This window comes from Platalea leucorodia, assembly GCF_965183815.1.
Source record: "Platalea leucorodia genome assembly, chromosome: 10".
Taxonomy (NCBI): Eukaryota; Metazoa; Chordata; class Aves; order Pelecaniformes; family Threskiornithidae; genus Platalea; species Platalea leucorodia.
The window spans coordinates 24,449,415-24,465,490 of record NC_138832.1 but is presented as its reverse complement, the minus strand read 5'-3'; the positions used below and the strand labels follow the sequence as shown (position 1 = coordinate 24,465,490).

Below are 16,076 nucleotides of genomic sequence, written 5' to 3'. Positions count from 1 at the left end.
CAGTCCGAACACGAGAAAACGCTGCCTCACTGTGAGGGTGACCAAGCGCTGGCACGGGCTGCCCAGCGAGACTGTGGCGTCTCCATCCCCGTCGGTGTTCAAAGGCCATCTGGCCACGGTCCTGAGCAGCCATGCGTCCTCAGCATGCCTAGTGCAGCCTGCTAGGTTAAATCAGCCCCTTTGTTTTTTAAACATTAATGGTATTACTGAAAACAACAGAGACTGTTGACAAGGGCTAAGCACCACAAAGGCAATAATTAATTCATACTCTTACCAGGGCTACAGCGAAGTAGACATAAGGCTCAGAGATACATAAACATGGCCCATGCGCCTTCCTTTCCATCCATGATTAACTGGAGGTTCTTGTGACATTGTGCTTGTAAGAGGGACGAAATTCCCCGCACAAATGGCAGTACCTGGCCGTTTGTGCTTGCTTCTCCTGGGGCCGGCCGTGAGGTTTCCCACAGGCAGAACTGCAGGGCTCGGTTACATTTGCAAGACACCTGGGCGGGTGGAACTGAAAAAGAGACTTTAAAAAGCCATAGAAATGGGGGAATTCTTCTACCCCGATACAGCTGCGATCGCTGGTACAGCAGAGCAGGCTGCTCTCAGGGACCAGCAAGAAGCTGAACGTTGCATTGGCATCACGGTGGGATGAGGGCGTCTCGCCTGAGATACTTGCTAGGTCCGCGGGTTCCCTCGTCTCTGACTGCTCTCCGCTGCCTGATTCGCTTCATGCAATTAGCTGATGCCAAGGGCCATAACGATCGCTGTCGCCTCTCGCAGTTTGGTGTCCCTTAAACTTGCCAACACTCAACCTGAGATTAGGCTGCAAGTCGCTGTTTCCCTGCATCGCAAACCCCGCCACGTATCATTGCTTAGCCAGAACGTAAAATCACAGGGCGCTCAGAGCCTAACCCCCCACTTTTGATTTTAATGTATATTTATCTTAAGTCTCCCTTTTAGCTACAATTATTAGTGTTGTTGTTGTTGTTATTATTATTATATTTTATTTTATTTCAATTATTAAACTGTTCTTATCTCAACCCACGAGTTTTCTTACTTTTGCCCTTCCGATTCTCTCCCCCACCCCACTGGGAGAGGGAGGCCGAGCGAGCGGCTGGGTGGTTCTTGGTTGCTGGCTGGGGTTAAACCAGGACAGCATGCTCCTCCTAAGTCACGCTGTCCGCAGAAAGTACGGCTCCTGCTGAAGGTAACAGGATTTTCCCCCCATTTTCTTGCTACCAGAGGCCCGGGAGCTGCTGTTTTCCTGCGCGGGAAGGGGGGAGGCGGGGCGGGCTGAGATGCGGATGTGATGCTGCCTGTTTAGGCAGGAAAAACCAAGGAGGAAGACCAATAAGAAATGAAATAAATAAGGATCCAAATTCCTGCTGACCACACAGAGCGAGGCCTCTCCTGCCAGAAGCGCAGGCAGGGCTGCCTCCACCCTGCCCATCACCACCCGAAAACAACCCCACAGCTGGGCCTCGTAGGCAGGAAAACCCAGCAGGGACCAGAGGAGATAATGTCAGTGCTGCCTGAGACAGGGTCAGGGCTTGTGTAGAGTGATTTGCATTTAAGGAAGCGGATGAATGAGCAGGTTCAGCCGGCTGCTGGCCCCGGTCCCGCGGTGGCGGGGACAGCCATCCCCTGGCCATGCTGGACCATACTAGAGGGGACAGGCAGCACATGGACCTGCGGCTTCAGGGGGAGAGAGCCTGACACCCCCCCACCCCCCAAAACATGCCCTGAAATCATCAGCACCGGGGAGCGAGAAGTCAAGCATGGCAAGGGAAAGGGTGGGGTGGGCACATTTGGTTACCCACATATGTTTAAAAAAAGATGTGGCCTCATTATTGCGATAAACTAGTTAGAGAGACTCCTGCCAGTATTTCTAAAGGCGCTTCTCTAGGGCCTGGTTTTACAGAGAAAGAAAGTGAAAAACGTGGATTTGGCCTCCTCCGGCTCTGTGCTAAATAAAAAAAAAAGGCAGAAATGAGTTCATTTCATTGCTGTTTATTACAGGTCCCGCAGAGGCTCAAACCCACTGAAACCCAGAGCCCTGAACCCATTGAACCTGGGAGAAAGAGGGAGTTGACTCAGCCAAGGAAGAAACACCCCAACCGACCTCTAACGGGTGGAAACAGCATCCTTGCTGCTGGGCTGAGACATTTCAAAGGACCTGGAAGGAAGAGGTGGGACGTGCTGAGCATCGCTGGAGCCGGGGGCTCCGCTGTGCCCATCCAGACCTGCCCCACGCGCCCGGCAGAGGTGAGGGCTGCGGTGGCCTCTCCCCGCGCCCACCCTCGCACGGCCCAAAGACACAACAAGCCCCTACAAACAGCCGTGGGTGTGATACTCGTTCCTCTGTATCTCAGGGTGGTTTTGGCTGGGGCAAGGAGAAGCTGGCTGAGGGCCATGAGGTTGTGATTCCCCAGGGGGGTTCCCCCAGGGCACGTAGGTTGGTTCATGCACCCACAGCACGGCTGAAATCCAGAAGTGCTGGGATGGAACCAGCAGGAATGAAGGCTTAAAGGCTTCAGGCTGAGGCCGTGAGGGAGAAATTTGTGGGGAGCTTTGATCAGGCACTCAAGCGCTTTGCTGGATGGGGACCTCCACCGAGCTGCCTGCTCCGAACCCAGGATGAAATCAGGGGCTGGGAGGGCAGTGCTGGGCTGCGTCTTTCTTGGGGTCTAGGACTTAAAATGAGGCATGGGATAGTTTCCATATCCCACTCTTTTCACTTCAAGTTGGTATGAATTTACACGGAAAAAGGCAATAGTGGCTCTACCTCTCCTTGCCAGCCCAACCGGAGTCACGTTCCTTCAGCCACCCCTGAGTCGTGTGATCTGCGAAAGGACAAGTCTGTTCCCAGGCATCAGGGGAAAGCGTGAGAGGCACCGAACGCGTGGGACGGCACGTTGTACTCGGGGGATGGTGTCTGGGGCTCACCGGGGAAGGGAATGGCCAATGGAGAGGTCTTGGGGTCTTCACAAGAGCCAAACAAATAATTTTTAAATAATTCACGTGGCTGCTTGGTCGCGTGGGGACAGAGGGAAACCAGCTCGCTAAATATAAGGCACTCGGAGGGGCAGGGAAATGAAGGAGCAGGGAGACTTACAGCAGAGGAAGATGGCGAGGAGCGGGAGGGCCGAGACGGCCGCCGTGCTGACCGTGAGGGTGGTCACGTCCACAAACTCTGTGCATCCTTCTTCTGTGGTCAAACAAGCCAGGTGTCGGCACACAACGCGGTCCAAAGCAGAAGGAGAGAAAGGAGAAAGGCAAATTGGCACCATGAAAACATGCACACAGGCAAAAAAATTTTAAAAAAAGTGTGTGTGTGTGTGAAAATGAGTTTTGCTTTTGCAAAGATTTCACTTCCCTGAAAACTCCCAATTTGTTGGGTTTTTTTTGGAGCCGGTCTAACTCCAAATGGCTGAGTTGAAGGGATATTGGGATTACACATCGTGGACAAGTTTTAGCCTCAGCGTGACAAATCCTTGGGGTGGTCCCTGGAGAATCCCCTCTCACCGTGGCGATGGTGGATGTTCTTTATGAGGAAGCTGGTCGTCAGCACCACCGAAACCACTCCTCCGGGAGCAGCGTAGCCCATCGTGCGCTGCGCTGGCCGAGGGAAAGACAACAAAGTGATGGTGGTAATGTGCGTTATGAGAGGCGGAGGGGGGTCTGCCCTCAGCCATGGTCTGGTGCGGAATCCACCAGCCTGAGTTAGCACAGAGGTAGAAGTAAAGTTTTAATTTTGAAAAGTTAAGGATGAGATTTTGGACAAAATAAAAACCCCGTGGACCAGTTTTATCTCCCTCCCTGCTATCCTTGGTAAAACAGCTTACCTGTTTTGCTTTTCAGTTGGATGAGCTTTGTAGGCTGGAAGGTCACGGTGGCAGAGACCAGGAAGGTTACCACGATCACGTACGTAAGGATGATCTCTGGCAATATGATCGCAATAGAAGGGCCTGAAAGAAAACAGGACAAGGCAGAGTACCAGTTCTTGCGTTTGCCACCTTCATCATTTTGTAACCCTCCATCACACCCCGTTCCCACCCTCTCCTGACTCAACCTGTCCTTGCAAGCAGCCTCTCCATCCCTTGATCATTTTAACTGCCCTTCTGCAATTAACTCTGGGAAAGGGCTCTGGGTAAATAGGAATAGCTATATTAATTGTATGGATGGGTGTGTAATGCGTACGGTGGTCCAGGCCCCCACGACCAGCTGAGATCACACATGGGGAAGACACGTGTCGCTCCGGCTGGGTCCATCCCCACGTGTTTGGCTGCGTGACCCTCCCTCTCCGCGGCACCGCCTTCCTCTCTGACCCCCATCAGACTCTACGTCTCCCATGAGGTCTTCACCCCATATGGTTTGCACAGCAAGGATTGCTTTTCCGTGCTGCACCCTGCACAGAGTAAAGGTCTGCACAGCACCGTCCCCCGCTCCAAACCGCCCCGCAGCCACCTCCTACCTTCCTCTCGCATCCAGAGGATCCCGGCGGTGCCTGCCAGGATGGAGGCGATGCACACCAGCCCGCAGGTGTAGGCGCTGAGCCACCTCCACAGCTCCCCCCCTAGACACCCAGAGCAGCGTGGGGTGACTGCTGTGACCCCTCGCCATGTCCCGCGCCAGCCCCCGCCCCTTCCTCGGGGTGGGATGCAGCCCGTCCCCACCCGCGATGCTGTGGGCTATCCCTGGCTGGGGCCCGCTGGGTTTGACCCGCTCTTTAGTGTGCGTAGCTGGAAAGGGCTCTGTGACCCCCAGAACAGTGTATTATTAAACGCGGTCCCTTAAAAATGGAGCCTTGTAATAAAAAAAATGCTCCTGAGAAACATTTTTTTCTATTAAAGTGTCAATCACCTCAACTCTCTAAAACAAAAATGTCCGGGAAGTAGCAGGATCTAACCTAGCTTGAAAACAAAGTAAAATCAGTTTTTGCCATTAAAAAAATCTGCCAAGGAAAGTTTCTTTACTTTTACAAAGACCTGCCAGGTGAGGAGAAGAAAAGATGTTTAGACAGCTGGAAAGGGAATTAGCTGATTGCCAGCTTTTCCCACAGCAACGCTCCTTGCTCTCCTCCACCAGACAAGGGAAATGAAGGTTTAGCTGCACCCCGACTGCAGACTCACTTATTCTTAGCTTTTCAGATTGGCAGACAGGAAAAATTAATCCCCATCCTGAGACGGCAGCAAAGACGACAGCAACGACCGCAATCCTCAGCACATGCTGCAAGGGAGGGGAGAGACCTGGAAAAAAAACAAATGAGGAGCCAGGAGTCAGGCCACCGGCAGGACCAGCATGGATGGCTCTGGTGGGCCATGGGGCTCCTCCATCATCAGGGCAAATTCAATTTATTTGCCAGCTGGTGGCCAAATCAGCGCTTTCTGCTGCAGGCTGTGGTCCATGAAATGTCCAACCTGGGACGTGAGCTGCCCACGGGCTTCCTGGCCGCCACCCCCCTGCCCGTGTACTTCTCGCCATCACCTTGGCCAAGGGCCATCACCTGGGACCTTCTCCAAGAGGAAACAGCCAATCTCCTGCCTCCCATCCTGCCAAGGACTGTGCCTTGGTGGTTTCAGAGACCAGGAATTGCTGCTGATCGTCCTACGATGGGGAGCTCCTGTCAACAGCATGGGGGCCACAGCCTCACGGGAGGGCGGCCGGACCTTGGGCGATGGAGGGATGGGATGAAACCACCCAGGGATCCCCAGGGAAGGGCGGGGAGCAGGAAGAGTGGTGGGAGGCGAAACCCCAGCAGCGATCACCTGCAATGGTGACGTTCAGGGAGGTTTCTTGCCAACTTATCCCATTGCTGGCATTGCAGGAGTAGGAGCCACAGTCCGACTTCTTCGCTGACCTCAGGTACAAAACGCTGATGCTGTCGGAGAGGTGGAATCCTCTGTCCGGGGGAAGGGGCTGCCCGTCCTTCTTCCAGGTGATGGTGTCCACCCTGCCCTCTGCCACCTCACAGAGCACCTCACCGGTGGCCCGGGCCACGAGAGCACTGCTCCGGAGCCGAGGGCGAGACACAGGCTCTAGGAAGGGGACAGAAACACCAGCGCTTCTCTCAGACATGGCCTGGATCCATGGGGATCTGGGCTGCAATCGTCACCGCAGCATCCTGGAGTCTGCGACGGTGCTATCGCAGGTGCCTTTCCCATGGAAAGTCCTGCGCTGCACGGGGCTTTTGTGCTTTCTGGGTTTGGTGTTTTTCTTTCTAGCCGAGTCATTGCTTTTGTTGTGTTTGGGTAAGTACAGGGCATTTAAAACTATATCAGGAAATGAGTAAAAAGAAGAAAAGGATGCAGATCCCATTCAGATTTATATGTGGTGGAAAGGAGAAATGGGTGGTGAAGGACTGTGGTAACATTATGGCAATAACAAAAGGAAAACACCACAGCAAATTAAGGGAACTGCTGAGAGCCATATCGAGGAGGAATTTCTGTGTTATTTAAAGTGTGCTCTTATCTCTGCGACAGCAGCTGGCGCCTACAAATTGCAAACAGTCTGTCAGTCGGTATCATCCGAGGGGGAGATTTTTTTCATGACTTCTCCATAAAGCCCACCCTGCTGGGCTTGGCTCCATCAGCTCTGCCAGGTCCCCCTCGCAAAGGCTGCCAGAGTTACTCTCCACAGTTGGCAGCGGGTACGTGGCATCCCACCGGCCCCTCCATCCCTGCACTGAGAGTAGAAAACAGGGGGGGGAATTGCCTTTCCCGGACGGAGCCCAGCCCTCTGTCACAGCCAGGCCCCCTAGAAGGTCTCCTTGGGCAGCACCACCAGATCTTCTCCCCTAGGACAGGTTGGGAACCTCTTCCCAAAGTCTCCCTGGTGATGTCTCCATGCATGGCACATTCAAACAAACTATGACTGGACCATTAGACTTAGCTCAAATCCCTTCTCCAAAGCCCTTTGCCTGGCCGATGGTCCATATACAATCAAATAATACCACTGCTCGGCTTGCATCCATCACCCCGCTCCTCCCTCCCATGCCCACCACTTACTGAGGACTTCCAGCAGGATTTTCAGGCTCTCCCTGTCTCCCATGTTGACAGTCACTTTGTAGATGCCACTGTCACTTTTCTGGACATCCTCCAGCAAGAGGGATCCATTGGATGGATGGAAAATGGCTCGTCCTGTGTAGGGTGCGTGGATGGCTGGGTTGTGAGACCCCCTGTAGTACTGCAGGATGGTGTGGGAGCTGGTGCCATTGAGGTATTCCCACCGCATGGAGTAGATGTGCGTGACGTTATCCGGCCCAGGAAGCAGCACCGAGGATCCCACAGCGGCGGCTTTTCTCTCGAGGGGTCCCGTCGCTTCTGCAGCCTGTTGCGAAAGCACCAGCAGCCCTGGATGGCAGGAAAAGGGAAGATGATCTGGGGAGATGGAGCAAGTTGGCACGGCTTGGGAGAGGCTTTGGTAGCTCCTGTGCCAAGGCCACACATGTGGTACCCGGATCGCTTGGTCACAGCCTCTCACAAAGCCATCGCCATCGCCCGTCATGCTGCCAGGCAGGGAGACGTCCCAGCCAGAGCTGATACAGGTGGTAAATACAGCACAGGGTGCTTGGAGGTGTCTGGGTGCAGGGCCGCGAGCCGTATCTACTTGAGTTTTGTGTGTATTTGGGTGGCATTTCCTCCCAGTCTGTGCCCCGAAGGGACTTTCTAATCCTAATTTCAATGGCTCATTCCCAATTCCTGGTCTTGTTTGGGGCTGAAAGTGTCCACACACTCCCAGCAGAGGAGGATGCAGCTGTGTCCCCAAACACATGGCAATTTCTGGGCTTGTCATGCCTGGGGCTCTAACAGGCACTTGAGGACTTCGAGAGGAGCTGCTGTGGGTAGGTCACAGCTCCCAGCCCCCCAGAAAAAGAGCTTTCTAGGAAAGTCAGGCAGAACTCACTACTGCGGTCCTGTCTGGTAAATCAAATTCTTTAAAAAAAAAAAAAAAGCTGAGGTTAAAGGGTTTAAAGCAAGGAGCCAGCCCTAGGCAGAGGAAACGAAAGAAAGGGTATTTATCTACCCAGGCAGAGGTCCAGTTAATTGCCAGTGGCAATCCTAGCCCTCCTGAGAGGCTGCTGTGAAGGAGGCACCAGGATTTCTGCTAAAGGTCCTCTTCTCCTCCCCAAAGCTGGCCGGCACAGGAGTGCCAGCTCTGAGACTCGCCGAGACGGGGCCCGGCAGCAGCGATCCCAGCCCGTCCCGCCACCCACCACCAAGCCACCGCAGCCACGCTTCCCGACAAAAGAGACATCATGAAAACACGTTTCCAGCACCGGTGGCCCCGAACAGCCGGCTGCCTGCGGCGAGGCGGAGGGATGCTCGGCAGGCAGGGCGTGCGTGCCTCGGGCGGCCGGCTGCTCCCGGCGCAGACCCACCGGCTGCACAGGCTGTGTTTGCTCTCCTCTCTCCACCGTGTCTTGGTTCCTGCCCCGATAAGCAGATGTTCACGTGCATTTACACTGCCGCCTGCCGTCTCTGCAAACAATCCTGAAAACCGACCCTTATGCTCTGGTGATTTCTCTTAGTAATTTTGCAGCATAGGTGGGAAAGAAAATACACGTAACGATCCAAGTAAACCAAGCTCACCTGATGATTTTCATTTCTCACTCTCATAACATTGAGAGCTGTCAGTTTTTATTTTTGTGCCTTCATGCCCCCCAGACTGTAAGAAGTGCGGGGAGAAGAAACAATCTCATGCCTGAAAATCCCCTTGCTCTAGGAGAACACTATTTATACAGAACATGCTGCACCACTAGCAGGAGGTAAGGGAAAATATTTAACCACAGGTGTCTTTTTACAACTGCAATATCCAAAGCTCGTTCTATAGACACTCAAACAGAGCCCACTAACACCACGGCATCGGAAAATCTGGGTATATTGTAATGGGTTTCTCTTCTGTTTTAGATACTTGCCCTGAAAATCTTTGTACATTTGTGCTTCAGGGCAGCCAGTGCATATATAACAACCACAGTGAGATTGCTCGCATGAGCATAGCTGCAATAAATTTTGTGTTATTACATATATCAGCCCCAGTATAAATCTCTCTGCAGTAGACTTTTAGCCTTGGCACCGTGCCTCTAGCCCTTGAGCTGCTTCTCCCTCGTCTGTCTTTGGACAGCGAAGCAGAGACACCTTTCCCTTTCAGGTTAAGCATTTTGCCCAGTCTAAAAAGTCTGACTTATACGGACCGGAGATCCCCATGCACAAGTGCAAAGCTCTGCTGAAGCCTCAGGCTCTCTGTGGGTTTGCAACAGGCGAGGATCTGGCCTGGAGCCCACTGGATGGCATCGGCGCCTGGCCCAGCCTGGGGACAATTTACCTGCAAGGAGCACCCAGCTGGTCCCCAGCAGCTCTGCGGGACGGCACATCAGCATCTGTCAAGGGAAAATGGCCCCAAAATTGCCGCGCTTTTAAAATACCCCCTTAAAAGTCCACGCTGTAAGGAGAATAAACAGGTCAGGCTGTACCGTGTGAGTTGTCGCAGTCCTGAGGACTGGATTTACGATGCTCATGAGGGCAGTGCCGTGGGTAATCCCAGCCTGGACTGGCTCCAGACTCACTGTTTTCCTGCTGATTGCTCCTCTCCTTCCTTGCTGCCTCCTCTCCTGCCCCTCTGCCCGGGGACCCTTCCCAGGAGGCAGCTCCCCGCTCTCGCCCCCGCGCTCGCTGATGCTGGCAGCGACGCCAGCGGGAGCCGGCCGCTCCCCGCGGCTGCGAGCGGGCAGCACGGGAAGGCAGAGCTGCCTGATTGCTCCCTGCACCACACTGGGAGCAGCGGCTCCCGGCGCTCCGACCCTGGATGGCCTTTCTGCCAGGGCAGGGCAGAGCAGAGGGGGATCCCCAAGGGGCACACGGGCAGAGCTGCAATGCACCCCAGAAGCAGCCCCATTGCAAGAAACGCTGAGCTTGATGGCCAGGTCAAACCAGGGAGAACAACCCACTCAACTCCGCATCCAGGAGGGGTTTCCTATTTCAGTTCTTGCAGCAATATGAATTCCAGGGGATGTCCCAGATCATTTCCATGCCCTGAGGCCAGAAGATCCATCCCCATCCCTTTCTCACAGCTCAGTCATCTTCCATCCTGCCCCTGGGAGAGCAGCGCAGCTCCCTGAGCAGAGCAGAGGTTGAACTCATCCTCCAGCCTGCTCGTAGCGGTGGCTAGGGGCTCAAGCAGGCTCTGAAACACTTGTCCCACTGCGAGCAGCTTTTTCCTCCACCCAGGCAGACGTGGACTGGGATCACCTGTGTCCCACAAGCTTTCTGCAAAGGGAATTTCAGTTTAAGGGAGAGACATGCTGGGGATCAGAGGAGCACCTGGGGACCAAGTTTCATGCTCTAGACTGAAGAGCAGAGGGATGAGAGACTTGGGAAGGTTTGAGCTCTGCCCCAGAGCACTGGGGAAAGCTTTCCTGCCCTCCCAAGCGTGGCTGGCCCTGTCTGACTCCCATGGACCTCCAAAACCAGAGCGAGATGGATGCTGGGACAGGACAGCTGTGTGTAAAGCATTAAGTAAAGGTGGGTGGATGCAGATGTCTTCGAGTCCAGAGCACCAACATGGTGATACCCATCGGCTCCATCAGCCCCGTCTGCGTGCTCCCTGCCAGCCAGGGAAAGCACCCAGCCCGCGCCTCCTGCCTGCCAAAGCACATCCAACCCGTATGTCGTGGTCAGCCCCACGCCGACCTTGCCATCCCTTGTGCCATGTCTTGACCCTTCTTTTCTCTACCTGTCTCCTTCCGAATAAACATGCCTGTAATTGCTTTTCCCCCATTGCTCCTCATTTTGCTACATCCATCCCCAAATTTAGTATTCCTGACACATTACCTAGGCAATCTCAGCTTTGTTGTACTGCCAATTTGGTTTTACCTAGGCGATATTGGCCTTGCAAGTCTGCTCCCCAAGAGGTCCCCAGTGCCCCGCTGTTATCTGAGAAGTTCAGTTGCTTCTCATTTCCCTCCCCTCGGCCACCGTGAAGCCCAGCTGCACCTTGCACACCAGCTCTGAGTTCTGGTGCTCCTCACGCTGTAATCTGTCACATCTGCTGATTTCAGGAGTTTTCTACGCCCCAGCCAGGCTGCTTCGCCTTGGGGTAGAGCCTAGGCAGCAACCGTGTCATTAACCTGCAGCCCCAGCGGGCAGGACGGACATTTTCGGACAGGAAGGACAATGACCTTTAATACAAATGGAGCTTACAACTAGCTCAGTACAAACTGTATGCCAAGCAAAACTTCTTGGTTTTGGTTTTTTTTTGGTCTGTGTGTTAAAGGGGAGGCCGCTCCCACTCAGATTCTGCCTTTCGCATTGTTTTGTGGCCAACTGTGCATTTTCATTTTTAATTTAACTTCTCTCTCTCTCCATGCCCAGTAGAGCGCAGGCCCTCTGTTCCCATTCACTTGGTTCCTCAACGCAGGGCCGGGTATTTGCGGGGTCATATCACACGTCCATTGGCATTTGGTCATCGCAGCGAAGGGCTGCTGCACTCTGCGGGCAGTTTACGTGAGCGTGGGACATCTGAGAAGCTAAAAGCAACTGAAAGCAGTGCACAGGCATGGGCGCAAGACACAAGCAGGAAAATGCAAATTGTGAAAAGGAACAACAGCTCTGTCCTTCCCCAGGGATGTTCCCTCCCTGGAGCAGGACATCGCTTGGGTAGCCCTTGGCAGCTGCAATGGATGCATCAATGTGCAACAGCAACGCTTGGAGTGACCGTTCACCCGAAGGTGTCTTCAGAAAGACACTGAAGGATGAAGCTTTCGTTCTCCAGGCAGATATTTCATTTGCTTGCAGGAAGGATGAGCTGCCGTAGATGAGTGTTGCCCATCCGCCGCTCCCACTACGTCCCCATCATCCATACCCACCTCTTCATTATCTCCTTTCACAAGTATTTTAAAAGTGTTTCTGGCACTTGCTTTGCACCCTGCACCTTTTGAGGGGCTGAGAGAGACCAAATAGCGAACACAGCAGCACAAACCAATAAATATTGGCTGCGAAGACGAGTTCGCACATCCGCCGCTTCAGACCAGTGCAGCTTATTGTGATCGGAGAGAGATAAGAAGAGTAGGCAACCATCAGCAGACGTGAAACTCATGCCACAGACTGCCTGCAAGCACGGCCCCAGGTCCTTCTGGCTTCCCACTCCCACGCTGCTGCAACCCCAAAGTCACAAAGGGACGATCATCAGTCTCTGCTCGAAATCAGAATTGTGCAGATGAAAAAGTAAATTGCATTTTCTAGTCGAAATCAGCATCCCTGTTGCAGGCAGTGGCCGGAGACCCCTCCAGCTCTAGAAGGACCAAGCCCAGGATGCAGCAAACGTGCACGGAGCAGCTGATGGCTGCTCACCCCCTTCTGCGGTCCCCAGGCTGGAGGAGACAAACTGCCACCCCACTACAGTCAAGGGCAATGGGGAAAGACTCATGAGTCCTGCCCGCAAAACTACTGATCTGGGCAGTAGCATGCTGGGGCAGGCCGGGCAAGGAGAGGGCTTTGCTGAGGCCATGGTGCTCCTGGCCATCACCACTATTCATGTGGGTGCTCAGTGGAGGTGTCTGCGCAGAGCTTTGCATATTGGGGGGGGGGATTCCTGAAATTCTCCACCTACGATTAAATGAGAGAAAAAAAGCAATTGGTAAAAAGGAGTCAGATTCACCTGATCAGTCCCAGTGAAGAAGGTGTTGTCTGGAAACCAGCTGACAGCAAGCTCTTCCAGCCTGCTGACATGCAAAGAGGTGCAGCTTGAAGCCTTGGCAGACAACTGTAATCTTGACTGTGCTGCGTTCGCAACGTTAAATCAGCTCAGGTAGCCATGATATGCATCCCGTAGGCTCTGAGCAACCCCTGCACGAGGGACAACTGTGACACTTTTTCCCTCTAAACCAATAGTGTGGCCGAATCCCAGAATGACAGAATAGCTGAGGCTGGCAGGTGCCTCTGGAGACAGAATCATGGAATCATTTAGCTTGGAAAAGACCTTTAAGATCATCAAGTCCAACCATTAACCTAGCGCTACCAAGTCCACCACTAACGATGAACTAGTCCAAGCCCCTGCTCACGCAGAGTCACCTACAGCAGGTTTCCCAGGACCGTGTCTGGGTCCGGTTGTTCAGCCAGTTTTCAACCTACAGAACTGCTAAATCCACTTGTCTAACTCATACTTTGTCAGCTTCTCTATGAGGATGCTATGGGAGACGGTATCAAAAACCTTACTAAATTCAAGGTAGACAACACCCACTGCTCTCCCCTTGTCCACCAAGCCAGTCACCTCATTGCAGAAGGCTATCAGGTTGGTTAAGGAGGATTTCTCATTCATAAATCCATGCTGACTCCTCTTGATCACGTTCTTGTCCTTCATGTGCTGGGAAGTGGTTCCCAGGACTAGCTGCTCCATCACCTACCCGGGGATTGAGATGTGGCTGACTGCCCTATAGTTCCCTGGGTCCTCCTTCTTGCCCCTTTCTGAGGATTAGGAGCTCTCTTACAGTCTTCAGAAACCTCTCCCAGTTGGCACAACCTTTCAAAGATTATCAAGAGTGGTCTCGCAGTGCTGTCAGCCAGCTCCCTCGGGACTCATGGGTGCATGGTCTCAGGGCCCATTGGCATGTCCAGTTTGCTTAAGTACCGCCTAACCTGATCCTCTCCCACCGAGGGAGTCCTCCTGGCTGTGGACTTTCTCCAGGTCCTTCGACTGCTGAAGGCCAGTCTTGCTGGTAAAAACCGAGGTGAAGGCGGCATGGGGTGCCTTGGCCATGTCTTTCGTCACCGGGTCCCCCACGCGTTCGGCAGGAGTCTCAAAGGATGATATTCAGCCACATGGGCCTGGTATGGGTTGAAACGTGGAAGAATAAATTATGACGAGCAGCAAGGCTGTTGGGAGGACCAGTGTGCCACTTGAAGTCTTTAAAATACAAGGCTACATGCATCCAGCGGGAGGAAGCTTGCTCTGAGATGCAGCCAGCGAGCGTCCGAGGTCTGCAAGCACTGAGCCCTTTGCAGCCACAAGGAAAGCCACACTGACCTTTAAGAGCTTCAAAGAGCAAACAAAGAAGGGCCTGGGGGGGAAAAGCCCTGCAAAGAAGCTGCTCAGAGAAGGAAATGAAAAGGCGGAGGCAGCTGGTAAGGCTGCGGCGTGGGTTAGAGACAGGGCCGGGAGATGCAGCGCAGGCGAAGACCAGATGTCTTCTGAGGTGTGAGCTCAGGGTGAGCAAAGTGGTGGAGAGTAGAAAGTAGAAACAGGGACGGATGAAGAGCTTCATGGAGCAAGTGGGGCCAGCCTTGTCTCCTCTCACTTTTATTTTTTTCCCCCCATTAACTTCTGCAGATTCCTCTCCGTTCTGCACACACTGCGCTCTCCCTCCTGCAAAGGTGAGGGCCGGGCTGCAGCCCTGCGGGCGCTCGGTCTCTGGCGCTGCAAGGGGAGCTGTGGTCTTGCTGCAAGGGCTTCGCAGCCGCTCAGCTGTGCGAGGCAAGCGTAGGGCCTGCTTTCTCCTCCCCCAGGCTAAACTTGCAGTCTACCAAAGGAGCGTGGAGCTTCAACAGCACGGTGCCACAAAAGCAGTTATCCCGTTAACATATTGGCCAGCATCGAGGGCAGGTCTAGGCAAGCCTCATCAGCACAAAACTGCACGTAATTAGTACTAATGCAGCACCTTGCCAGCCGCCAGCAGACACCTGCCTCTCTCTGGAGGTGCATGGATGTCCTGCCACCCAGCGCAGCTGTCCGATGGGAAGAGCAGCCGCTGGTGGCAGGGATGCATGGCCTAAAGCAAATATCCCAAAGCCTGGGAGCTCCCGAGCAGGCATGTAATAGAAGAGCCTGTTTTCCCTGGTTGACACATTTGGCAAATGACATGCACGTACACAACGGACAAAAAAAAAAAAATGAGTGCAAGCGACACCTCACTTCCAGAATCAGGCGCTGAAGTTCCCGTTAAATCCATCACCCCAAATCCTGGACCTCCAGTCCAGCCAAAAGACAGCCTTCCCCCGAATCACGCCTGAGACAGGCTGAGCATGGCAGAAATTGAATTTTAGCTCGAAACAAGAGGGGGAAAAAAGCAAGTGAGTTTCCAGAAAGAAACTAAGCTCAGTCTTCCTATGGGCACGTTAAAGCACAAGTGAAAGCTGCGGATCTTCTGTGAAATGCCCAGGAAGGTGCTGCAATTGCCCTTTGGCTCTAGATGAGCCCACTGAGACCTCCCCATGCCACCGCCGGCTCAGCCGGCCAGCGAGGGGCCAGCCCCGCTGCACGGCTCCCTCCTGCCGCAGCAGCGCTCCGCACCCTCCGCGCCAACGCCTGCAGCCCCAGAGAGGCGCCTTGCAAAAGCTGGTCCTAGTTAGTGACGGGGAATAACCTAAAGAAGCAGCAAATTTCACCCCTGGGAAACCGGTTGTTCACAGACGTGGCTCTCATGAGGCTGAGCGGGGTCAGTAAGCCACACGAATCAGCAGCCCTCACGCTACGGCTCATCAAGCCCCACACCAGCATCCTGCTCCGAGTTAAGCCTTGTACCACACGCACTTCGTACGCAGAAACACGCCAACCCATCAGGCGAGTTTTGCTAGATAGCTCTGTTTTCCAAGTCCAAGACACCATCCCTACTTAACTGACCTGCCAAGTTGGCACAACAGCTCGGCGGCGGGGTAGTCTCCCAGGCTGTGCTCTTTTATCTATCATCTGGCCCATCGCAAGCCTATATATTTTCTCACAGAGCCGCAGCAGTTGGTCTGTGTCAAACGTACTCGGTTCCTCTTCCTCTCTACCTCCCAACCTTACCTAAAAGCAGAATGGTAAAGCAAAATTCTGGAAACTCTTGCAAAACTTCACTTTCTGCTGTTTTCAGCCTATCAGGCATAATTAGGGAGAGATCTGTCTTTCTGCTGATCACCAAAGTATAATTTCCTTCCAAGAGGGACGTTGCTATCACCTAGCTGGTTGCTTAATCCAAACCCCATTTTCATGCTCCCAGCAGCCTGTCAGCAGCACATGAAGTGTCAAAAGTTTCCCTCAGCTGAACTCACTGTTAAGGAAGACTCTCGGTCATAGCTTACCTCATTTCTGTAGCTCAA

General features: G+C 53.6%; 1 long non-coding RNA gene across 1 annotated transcript; it reads right to left on the bottom strand.

Moving 5' to 3' along the window:
* Nucleotides 1-4,497: 4,497 nt before the first annotated feature.
* On the bottom strand, nucleotides 4,498-6,030 carry LOC309595766. Its single transcript, XR_014229313.1, has 3 exons — nucleotides 5,775-6,030; nucleotides 5,139-5,255; nucleotides 4,498-4,582 (listed from the first exon to the last, which is right to left on the bottom strand). It is a non-coding gene; the product is annotated as an uncharacterized lncRNA (long non-coding RNA).
* Nucleotides 6,031-16,076: the final 10,046 nt, after the last annotated feature.